Consider the following 10,851-nt stretch of genomic DNA (forward strand, 5'->3'; position numbering starts at 1 on the left):
TACAATAAATTGTATGACCTATAATTACAATACAGGGGATAAAAATGAATGGTAGAGCATAGAACCTCAAAAAAGGGATGCAACAATTAGCTTTCCAAATTTTTATTTGTCAACATTGCAGTGGAATTTGATTTGTGGTTGAGCCAACACACTTGATATGGATTACCTGGGGCAACAAATGGTACTAAATGTCAAGTTCCTCAATTTTTTTCATGAATCCAGCTAAGACCATCTAATCCATGACTAGTTAGACAAAACCCCAGGCTGAGTACCTAGTTCGTATGATTCTATCTCAATACATTGTTTGACATTATAGAGAGACCTTTAGAATTTAGAAAACTTCATCCCACATTTCAACATCCAACACTGAGAATAATTATATTGATCATCTCATTATCATACCGCAGGAAAACTGTTGCGAGTGCCCAAGCTCTATGAATGTTCACTACTTAGAGATGACCATCACAGGTTTAGAACTTGATACTAGCTTGTTATAAATGGCCTTGAGTTCAAAGAATTGAGAATTAATCAACTCATTGCATAAAAAAATATTCTAAGGCTAACACTTGTTGTATCTCCACTTACATTTCCAGGTTGTTATATTAATTATGATGTCCATCTAACAAGTGATACATCATTTTATAGAGCATTAGAACAACGCATTTCCCAATATGACAAGGATGGGATCTCACCGGACTATGAGAGGCTCCCACTATTTTACTCTTAAACCACAACCAACCCAATTCAAAATACCGTTACAAAAATAAAATGTAGATAAATCCCAAACCGTGACACATGTTAAGCCCAATGTTTCTTCTTTATGAATATTTGGCGGTAAAGCATGCGCCTTAAGTCTAGATGACAACTGCAAATCTTTGGAGATGATCCAATTGCTTCTTTTTGTTGGTCACTATGAAAATGTGAAGGTATATTGGATATTTGATCACATTTCTACATATCTCTTGTTTCAAAGGGTTGTCCACTTTGCTGAGTAGTTCGAGTCAACCATTTCTTCTAAATCTTCCACAAATTCTCTTGCAAAAGATGGTGAAAATCACACTTAACTTTCTGAAGAATAAGAAGATGAGGAAAATTCTCTTATTGCAAATTGCGCTATAGATCACACTATTGGAGATGAAAATCAACAAGTAGAGAATCTTCATGAAACTACAAATCAGCCAACTGAAAATTTTCCATTACATGGGAATGAAAATGTGTAACTTGAACTCGAACAACTTGATTAAGGGAAAAAAATGAAAACAATACATTGTGAACGAAAAATCCCTAACAGATATGGCTATGAGCCAACTAATTACAATTAGTTTTCCATTGACTCAAAGCTACAAATACAAAATTCCAAATAGTCTTCTGATTATTACAAAATGTCATTTCGTTTTGCTCTTCATATATAAAAATAACATGACAAGATTATTCACTAAAGCAAACAAGAAATAAATGCAAGCAGGCTATTTACTAAGAAAAGAATACCTCACCTCAAATGTCTTCATCTTGAACAAAGACACTTGACCACTAGATGCAAAAATTAGATAAGCATTATTATCTGACAAAGCTACGCAGGGAAAAACTTCTTGTGGACCTCTGTCACTGGTGTTATTTTTCATAAGCAACCCATCAGGAGGTTGCCACAATAGTGTTTGAGAATTTGTTGTAGCCTGTCAAATAAATTCAAAACATTTACTCGAATTAAATACATGGTGCCAATGTAAGCAATCACTACAATTGAAATTTGTGCAAATAGTCCATGTCAAAGCTGACCTAATGGAAATTCTCCATGGAATGATGGCTCTGGTATGCAGAGTAGCCCTTCTTCATTCTTGACAGCAGGAAATTCATCACAAAATGAACAAAAAAAAGTAGTGGGTCGGGTAGTAGCTCAACCACAAAAGGCTCATCCTTTCTGCTATTTGGGAAGCCAATACAATAAACACCATCTCCTAAATCTTACAATCAACAGCAATCCAGATTGAGCTCCTCAGATGGGGTAGATTTTCACATGTTTACTGAGAATGGTTCACCAGGGCTAACTAGTAACACCCCAAGTAATGGAAATCAAGAAGCTTTAGAAAGGGTGCAAAAATTGATCATAGGAGGGAGAGATGGGACCAAATTATCTGAAAATTATGGGTTACGAATTTCCAATGGGGAGAGCCTAGATTTTGCAGGAAGCAAGGGTATCGAAAGTCTTCAATGGTTTAAGAATCAGACTTCAACTCTAAAGCCGGCGAAGGATAAACAAGAAAATACATTTGAAGACAACATCATTCATTGTAAAGTATTCAAAAAGACTGAAGAAGTTGGTCGAACTCTTGACCCTTCATTGTTTTGTACATATGATCAACTCTAAGACACGGTGGCAAAGATGTTTGGAATTGAGGAATCAGAGTTGTCAAATCGTGTCCTCTACAAAGGTTTGGGCGGATCTGTGAGGCATGCTGGAGATGAACCATACAAGTATGTATTCTATCTTCCTAGCCCGAAATCTATTTAGTTTGAGGGGTAAATGCTTGAACATAGTACAATAATACAAAGGAATATTTTTGGGAATGGGTTTTGGTGCCTAAATTTGATAAAGGCAACAACAATCAAGAAATAGGTAAAGCTCTAGGTTTAGTTTAAACAAAAAGCTTTCTGTGAGGATTTGTTATGCTCTGTATTGCATATTGTTTATAATGAAAGCTCTTGTGTGGGGAATATAAAATCATTGGATACCCAATAAGTTGATTTGTAATCATTACATTTCACTGAACATGGTCAAATTTGTTCAATTTCCAAAATCTAAGTTAATATGGCTTTAACAAGGTGGCTTATAATCTTCGGTTGACGTGATTGAACAAAAAATATGCAAAACTACCATTATTTGCAACAAATAAAAAAAGGGAAGGAAAGACGGAAAAGAAAGATTCTCATATTCAAAATGCAATATGAAAATAATTTTAAATTCTTAAAAATCATTTTTAATCATTTCTATATGAAATCAATGGAATTTCACACTTTTTGATATTATTGTTTACATGTTTTACTTAAACATGGATGTTTTTATTTTCTTAGATGCAACAAGTTCTTCGGGTAAAAAATTATTACACTGGGGAAATTAATGCGACTCAAAGTTTTAATTTTTCCTTGGAGATTTCTTGGACTTTAACCTAATGATTTTTTAGCTTTAAGGCTATTATGAAATATAAATAAAACAACAATAACAACAACGGACTATTTCTTTTAACAAAATCCAATCTAGAGGTGGTAGTTTTCAGTTGATTTCTTTGAACTTTTCTCCACCCTCCTATGCCTTTGGGTTATGCTTTTTCAAATGTTTGAAATTTAAGTGTTGTCTGAACTTACGAGATATTACGAAATAGTAAATTGGCTTTGGTGGGAAAAATTGCAAGACTCTAATGGCTCAATTTATATACCGAGCATTATCATTTAAAAACCTTGTTCTGAGTTTGAATGTTTTTGAATCGGAAAATGTATGTGGCCTCACATGCTTGTAAACTGATAAGGTCACAATCTTCTAATATTGACATGAGTGAAAGTTTAACCTCTGAGAAAAGACATTTACCAACTGTACCCTTTACAACTAAATTACTTAAATCTAGACCTGAATTCAAAAAACACTTCGGTACCATGAATGTGGAACCTCAATCTATCAACATGATGGATGTATACGCAAGAACCTATTCTGATCACAACACAGGATTACGGGCTTCAATCGAGATTTCAAAGCTTCCATCATTTACAAATGCTTCAAATCGTGAAGCATACATTACAATGGACCCACTTTACAATCTCCAAAGATCATGGTATATGCCTTTATATTTACACCATTGTAATTGTGAGGCATTCAAGGAAAATGTGTGCATTGTGACCCATTCAAAAGGGTCTATCTCCAAACCTATAATATTCTGATGGGATAAGTAAAACTTGGGTCAATTGAACTTGCAAAACATAATTATGAGAACCAAATGAAATAAAGCTTTTAGCATAAAATCTAAATAAATTTGAAAAGTAAATCTAAATAAATGCAAATAAAAATATAAGATTTTTTTTTTTTTTAAAATAACCACTTCCACTAATCTCTAATTAAATTACACAGAAAAATCTAAACAAATTTAAAAAAAAAATTCAAATAAATATAAATATTTTTTTTGAAATTTGATGTGAATCCCACAACTGAATAATAACATCCTAAAACAATCAAACCTAAAACTTGCATTCTTATAACAAACTACATACGAGAAAGTAAATGAATATAAACATAAAACAATTTCATAATCTAATATGAAAAAATAACGTTTAATAATCCTATGCAATTTTCAATACACTTTTAATAAAATTTATTAAATATTAACAAAGGAAATCCTAATTTAAATAAATTTAAAACGCGGAAAGAAAAACTCAAAAACTGAAATCCTATACATTACCCCATATGGAAAAGAATCACACTAAATCACTCTTTTTTTTAAACCCTACAATTGATAAAGCAGAAACAGGCTCTATCCCACCAAGGCTGTCTCTAACAAATCAGGCGACTAGGAGAATGTATACGTTTCAGTACCCAATACACTTTGAGAATGTTAATATGTACACGTTTCATAATACAATGGATATGTTTAATAATTCAATATGTGTTTCCTAAGTTATATTTCAATATATGTTTTATAAATTTAGTTTATATGGTTATACAATACACTTTAACAATAATATTTTTAAATAATTAAATAATAATATTTTATTAGAAAAATGAGGCAGCCAAATTTCAAAGAAAACCTAAGAATTATATTCTTATAACGAATTATATTCTTATAACAAAAAAAAGCAGCCCTTTCATAATCCAATGCCCAAGAAAGCCGTTTAATAATCCAAATTCAATTTTCAATACACGATTACACGATTCATAGTATAATATAAAAATAAAAACAATACAATAAATTCAAACCCTGACATTGTGATACAACAAACCATAATATAAGTAAACTCAAACTCAAAAACTGAAACCGTAATGCAATGAAACCCCTTCTAGCAAAGAATCACATTAAATCAGTTTTATTGTTTTTAAACCCTACCATTTATTCCTCCAAGCGAAACCTTGCTATTTATTCATCCACTGTGGCTACCTCAAAAGTGGCCTCTAACCAAGCCAACATAATTACACTTTGAGAATGTTAATAGGTACATGTTTCATAATATAAAGCACATGTTAATGACTCAAAGTAGGTCTGAGAAGCCACGTTGTTTCGTTTTGAATGATCCATTATATTAATAGGTAAATGTTTCATAATATAAGCATGTTTAATGACTCAATGTAGGTTTGAGAATGTATGTTGTTTTGTTTTGAATTCAATTTTCACTGATCATATGAGTAGTCATTAACAACGGTGTATAATAATTTTTTAATTATAATTTGATAAAAATATTTATTTTAAATATATTTTAAATATTAAATTGAGAAGTAAAGAAAAAAATGTACATAAAATTAGTATTTATAATTAATTAACAAAAGTTTATTGGGTCTTGGATAGAAAGTGATCTGGTGCTTTATTTTTTGATGTGAAATCACATGTTTAATTTTCCATCTTATTAGAATGATATATTGGAGATGATGAAGATATAGTCCCACCAAACTTACAAAAAAATTAAGGAAAAAATTATTTAATATGTACACTTCCAATAAAAAGACTAATATCTATATAATTAATCATTTCAATTAATTCATTAATCCAAACTCTAAAAACTCTCTTTCAATTTCAAGATATGCATATACATGTCTATAAACTTGATATACACATATTCATATACATGTTAATAAACATAATATAATTAATGTTTTAAAATAATTCATTAAATTATATAAAGACAAATAGTTATAACCCATTTCTAACTCATGATTTGTGCATCAAATTCATTCATTAAATTATATAAAATTAAATTGAGTTATAAACCATTTCTATCTCTTCTGTGCATCAAAATCTAGCTTGCTACACAACTTCAAAACTTTTCATACTCTTTTATACAATACAAGAAAATTTGTGCATCTAAAATTAAATTGAGTTATAAACCATTTCTATCTCATCTGTGCATCAAAGTCTAGCTTACTGCAAAGCTTCAAAACTTTGCATACTCTTTTATACAATACAAGAAAATTTCAACCTATTTACTGTATGAGCTTCAACGGGGCATAGTCATCCATAGTGGTTGTGGCTCTCCTGTGTTTGAGAGGGCGGGAGGTTAGACCGACGTCCACAACAACGCAAGACAGTGTGGATCTAATCAACTTTCCTTCTGATGGTTTACATAATAGGACTGTTATGGGAGAACCCCAATTTAGGTATTCCTCTACAACTTTGACATTACATATATCATGAATAGGATTCCAAACATGCCTACTAATTCGTTTGAACCCCATACCCATCAATTCTGCAACAGAACAGGAGTTTTTGATCGCCATGTTGCTCTTGTAGGCATCATGTACATGATCATGCTCACAGTTACAGGTTGTAGTTCTCTTGTAGGAACCCCACCACATGGAATGCATGTATTTGTATTTCTCCATGGGGAAAGGTGCATCCCAATCTTCTTCAACGAATTCTTCACACCTTTCCACATTATCTGGATTGCAATATATCAAAAGCCTTTTATAGAAAATGTTTCCTATGTGTCCTATGGGTTGATGATGTTTCCTAGGTGTATGTTGCACTAACTTGATCTATAAAAGGCTTTTGATTTCTCATATATATATATGAGAAATCAAAAGCCTTTTATAGATCAAGTTAGTGCAACATACACCTAGGAAACATCATCAACCCATAGGACACATAGGAAACATTTTCTTTTATAAGTATCATCGATTCGTATGATAACAAAATGCGTGTCTCATCTTTTTTATGCTTTTTTTTCTTGAATTCTAGCACATGCAACGTTCCTTCCATTCCAACACAACGTGGAATGGAATCTATATACGGTTTAGAAATGATGAATATAGTGATGACGATGATAATAGTCCAAATGCTGATCATGATGGTGTTAATCATCTTTGTCTTTATCATTTTTATTGGCATGATTAGTATCATATAATTACATAATGATATTAACATCTTCAAGATAAGTGTTTTCGTTTTATGATCACTTTTTGGATCGTAGAATAATGGAACTGAATTCATTGTTTAGATGATGATATAAACATTATAGGTCATGAAACCCATATATATCATTCTAGTTTATGATAAGGAAAAATATTATTAATTATAAAAAAATCAATGGGATAAAAGAGTTTAAGCATTTTTTTTTATGTACAGTAGAATAATGGAACTCAATTCATTGTTTAGATGACGATATAAACATTATATGTCATACATATCATGCTAGTTTATGACAAGTAAAAATATTTTAAATTATAAAGTGTTAACGGAATAAAAGATTTCAAGCAAAGTTCTATTTTTTTTAATTTTTTTTTCATGTTTAAAAGGTTTCTAATTCTTAGTTTAGTTGTGTTATAGATTTAAATCTAATTTCACCGAAAGAGATTTCTTGATATCTATATTTAAACTGTTTCTAATTCTTAGTTGTGTTATAGATTTAAATCTAATTTCACCAAAAGAGATTTCTTGATCTCTATTTAATTTATTTTTAGTGTTTTTTTAGTTATACATTCTAGTCTCAACTATTGTCTTGATTTTTTCTCTTGTTATAAATTAGAGAATTGTGGTTTAGATAGTTTTAAATGTTTTTAAGATAGACACTTGGGGCATAACCTTATTTTGAAATTGATAATTTGGTGGAAATGTTTCAGAAAAATAAAGAATTTAGTACAAAAATACACTATCAACCAACAATAAAAGCTAGGAACAATGAAAAATCAAAGAATTCATATATAAAATCCAAACACGTAAACATCTTCTAATGACATAGACGATATGATGATGATGATGACATTATTGATGATGATGAGGACAACAATGATAATGAGGATGACGATTATGACAATGATGTGATTACATTGTTATGATGAAAATGACGATGACAATTGTTAGCATACACACAAAAATAGACAAATATGTATATGCTTGTTATCCATTTCTTAATAATATGATAAATATGTAAGTACACTATTCTTAACCTTTACATTCATCTTCCAAGGTGTTGTGGGCTCCCTAAGACAATTCATATTCACTTGACTCTTCATATTCTCTCAAGTGAATATTCCCAAATAGGTTAGGTTTCTAACATTCCCCACCTTAATTAGAAGGGGTGTATGTGAGTCCAAGGAGAGAGATAAAATATGGAAGTGGATAGCATCTAATGACTAAATGTGCTCTCTGTATATGGTGGTTTAAGGAAGACCACAAATCAAATAGGAAATAGAAGTCAAAATCCTCTACTAGTGGTGGTTTAAGCAAGACCATAAACCAAAATGGTAGCATAAGCTAAAGTCTTCTACTAGTGGTGGTTTAATGCTGAACACCAACTCTAGAAATTGGTTCAAAGTAGTTCCTGAAATAATTATGAATTTGGCTAGAAGCTAAAGTCTTTTGAAAAATGGAATTGTTCCTCGATGATGGTTTACAAATAACCACAAATTGTTGAAATGGTGGTTTGAAGTTGACTATAAATTATTGTCTAGTAAAAGTAGTAAGTCTTCTAACTAATTGTGGTTTAAGGAGGACCAAAAACTAATTGGTGCTTTTGTGGTTGACCATAAACCAAAGCATGCTCATGGAACATGATTTTGTCTCTAGCTACAACTTTTACTATGGCTCAGGCTAAGTGTGGCTCTATAAAGCTAGCTCTAGTTCTCGTTATGGTCGGGTTCACTTGCTATGAAGTTACAAATTTAGTGTCTAACTATTAGTTCCCCCTTGTAAGATACAAGGTGAGAAGATGAACATATCTCCACTAAAAGATGTGTCAATATTGTTATCACTCAAAAAATATCACATAGCCATTTCCTACTAAGTGGATCAAAATATACCATGTAGGATTAATTTTACCATGGTAAATCTACTTTCACCATAGGAAATAATTTAGTAAACCATTTTTCCTAAATTATTTCTCATTAAAATCCAAAAACCTTGTGAGAATAATTAAATAAATCATTATTTATTTAATATTCTCTAGAAATAATTATTTGATAATTATTTCTCATCACTTTTGACTTAATCACCCTGAAATAATTAAATAAATAATTGTTTATTTATTATTCCTTATTTATTCCACATTTTCCTTTTGAGATAATTGTTGAATAATCATTTAATAATTATTTCAAATTCATATTTTCCTTAATTCTCACAAAGTGATTAACAAATCATTTTTATTTGTTAATTACTTCAACCACTTTCTAAATAAATATATTTGACCATTTTGAATATATTTTCCCTCTCAAAAAATATTATAAAATATCCACAACAACTAGATTTTAATTTAGTCAATAATATTTCATTATTTCCTAATTCTCAATCTATTACAATATTTTTTTGTAAATAGAGGAATTTCTATCCACTCTTCACCATGACCATTTTCATCATCAACATCACTGTCTCATAGCATTTGAGCTCCCACTTGAGTTTAACCACATTTTTCTTCTTCCCATTGTAAATTGAGAGAGAAAAACACATTGTTGAAGCACAAGGACAAGAAAATGACCCATCCCACAGAGGGGGAACTACAGACCCATTTTGTAATTTCTCCTCACCATGTGTATTCATTAATAAAATTATCATTTATTCAAGTCCTTCATTGGGTTATTACACTTTTATTTTATGCTATTATATGTTTCTATTTGCATGATCTATTTTTTTGCAGGGTTTTCTCTCATATTTTATTGCAGATCTAAAGCATAGAAGCAACCATGTTTTGTTGTTAGGGTTATAAGTCACCTATAACTTAAGTAAGGGATTTTCGCTCACTTGCAGAAAAAATTTACACTAAAACATAGCGACTCCACTAGGTCTTTAAGCACTTTAGTCGTCAACAAAATGACGACTCCACGAGTGTAGTGATTCAAATTAACCTTACTGTTGTTTTGGTTATTTTCAATGTTTTTTCAGAATTTTTATTCCTTTCAATTAGTATTTTTAGGTTTCTTCTATTTTCTGAAAAATTCTCTATTTCTATTTGCGTTTCAAATCTTTCGCAAGTCATAGGTACCAACTGAGCAGGAGATGACACAATCTAGGTAAGATTTGCTGAGTGGAAGTGGGAACATAATATACTTTTTGGTTGAAAACTTGCACCCCCCACTGCACTTTTCAGCCTAGAATCTGCGCTCATATGCACTTTCGAGGTTAATAATTGTGTTTTGCAATTTTTCGATTTTTTTTTCATATTTTCTATATTTTGTCGTGATTGTTGCGTGTGTGCAAGGAAGGGTTTTTGTTCTTTCCTGAGTCACCTCAATGCTTCGATCCACTTAGTAGTTTCTCACTAAAGAAGGAAAAATCCCACTAGGGTTTAGATTACACCTCTATCATTTAGGAAGATATTTACTAAGTTGACGAGTCTAGTGTGCAACATTTTCAGCCACTGTTTTACAACACTTTTCCCTCTATTTTACATTCATTTTAGATAGGTTTTTACAACAATTTATTCCCTTTAGAATTTTGTGTTGTTTTCCCTCCTTAGGATCCCCTTATGTATCCTTATTTTTGTAGCTTATTGCTTGTATTTTTCCAACATTTTCACCTCTTTTTTTGCTGTTTTTTACACCACTTTCAATATATTTTTACCTTTAGATCCTATTCCCTTAGACATTAGATCTTTTTGCATTCTTTTTGTGAGCTTTAGTTTTTTTTCCCTCTTTTCTCTTGCTTCTTGATTTCCTTATTGGGTGGGGGGTTG

General features: G+C 31.0%; 1 pseudogene; it reads left to right on the forward strand.

Annotated features, from left to right (window-relative positions):
- Positions 1–1,775: 1,775 nt before the first annotated feature.
- Positions 1,776–7,626, forward strand: LOC149203068 (auxin response factor 22-like; annotated as a pseudogene).
- Positions 7,627–10,851: the final 3,225 nt, after the last annotated feature.

This window comes from Pinus tabuliformis, chromosome 2_1 (assembly GCF_031772625.1).
Source record: "Pinus tabuliformis cultivar Carrire ecotype Pingquan chromosome 2_1, CPIR1, whole genome shotgun sequence".
Classification (NCBI taxonomy): domain Eukaryota; kingdom Viridiplantae; phylum Streptophyta; class Pinopsida; order Pinales; family Pinaceae; genus Pinus; species Pinus tabuliformis.